The sequence below is a fragment of the Elephantulus edwardii genome, unplaced genomic scaffold (genome assembly GCF_000299155.1).
Source record: "Elephantulus edwardii isolate Elephantulus edwardi_28Jun2011 unplaced genomic scaffold, EleEdw1.0 scaffold00064, whole genome shotgun sequence".
Classification (NCBI taxonomy): Eukaryota; Metazoa; Chordata; class Mammalia; order Macroscelidea; family Macroscelididae; genus Elephantulus; species Elephantulus edwardii.
This window is the reverse complement of record NW_006399814.1, coordinates 8,367,018-8,368,471: the sequence shown is the minus strand read 5'-3', so window position 1 is coordinate 8,368,471 and position 1,454 is coordinate 8,367,018. Positions and strand designations below refer to the sequence as shown.

Below are 1,454 nucleotides of genomic sequence, written 5' to 3'. Positions count from 1 at the left end.
CAGCATTTGTTGCTTGCTGTTCTGTTAAATTTTGCTATTCTGACTGGGGTGAGATGATATCTCATAGTTGTTTTAATTTGCATCTCTCTTAGAGCTAGGGATTTTGAACATTTCTTCACGTGCTTGTTAGCCATCTGCATGTCTTCTTTGGTGGAGTGTCTGTTCATATCCTGTGCCCATTTTTCTATTGGATTATTTACCTTTATCGTGTTGTGGTGCTCAAGTATTTTATAAATTCTGGATATAAGTCCCTTATCTGATATGTCATTACCAAATACTTGTTCCTAGTCTGTTGCTTCCCTTTTCACCCTGTTGGAGAAGTTTTTGGATGTGTGTAGGGATCTGATTCTTAGAATATCCCATTCGTCTAATTTATCTTCTCCTGGTTGTAGGTGACAATTCCCTTTAGATGTACTGTTCTAGCCATTTTAAAATAATCTTCAGCAGAATGTTGCTTGCATGTGATATCGTCCACTATTTTCCACATTCTGTTGGAATGGGTATATATACGGATCTCTTCCAGTCAGTTGGCGTCAGGTAGATGTCTTCCAAATTTCCTGGCCTAAACTGGCTTCCATGGCTGCTTCTGTCAGTTGAACTATGTCAACCGGTATTCCTTCTATTCCTGAGGCCTTATTTTTTTTACCAATGCCTTAAATGCAGCTTCAATTTCTTTCATTACCATTGGTTCTTGTTTATATGCTACTTCCTAAAATATTCTTTTTCGTACATTGACTCTGTATTCCTTCCATCTTCTTTTGATGGATCATTCAATTTTGCTCATAGCATCCTTCAGTATTGCAACTCACAGCTTGAATTTACTTTTCAGTTCTCTCAGCTTGAGAGATGCCAAGTAAATTCTTTTCTTTGGATTGTCTAACCCCAGCTCTTTGCTTGAGTTAGATGATAGATTTGAACACTCTGCTTTGTCTTCTCAAGCTACCCTCTAAACATCTTCTTTGAAGGTCTTTTCCTTTGGCATTTCTTCTCGCTGTTCTAGTGCAATTTTCAGAGTCTCTCCTGACATCCATTTTGGCCTTTTGCTTTCTTCATGAATGATATTCTTGATGTTATCTCACGACTCATCTGGTCTTCGGTCATCAGTGAGCTGTTGCTGTTGTTGATGGTCGTCGAGTTGAGCATGACTCACCGTGACCTTGTGAACAAAAGACCTGAAGCCTTGGAGAACATTCCAAAAAAGAATGGATGCCTTTGAGCGGTGGCATTGACAGGGGTTATGGACTATGCCATGGACCACCAGAAACAAGCACGTTTGTCTTGGAATAGACAGAGCCAGAATGCTTCTCTGAAGTGAGGATGGTGAGACTTTGTTTTTTTATTATTAAATTTCTTTTTTTATTATTATTAAATTTCTATAAACTAACATATAGTATTGATGACTAGAATGTTATGTGTCTCTTATTTTCTTTCAAATACTTCAGTATAACAAGTGA

General features: G+C 37.9%; 1 protein-coding gene across 2 annotated transcripts in view; it reads right to left on the bottom strand.

Annotated features, from left to right (window-relative positions):
- Positions 1-1,454, bottom strand: part of PHF21B (PHD finger protein 21B) — a 106,460-nt gene that overhangs the window by 8,539 nt on the left and 96,467 nt on the right. The window lies entirely within an intron of this gene.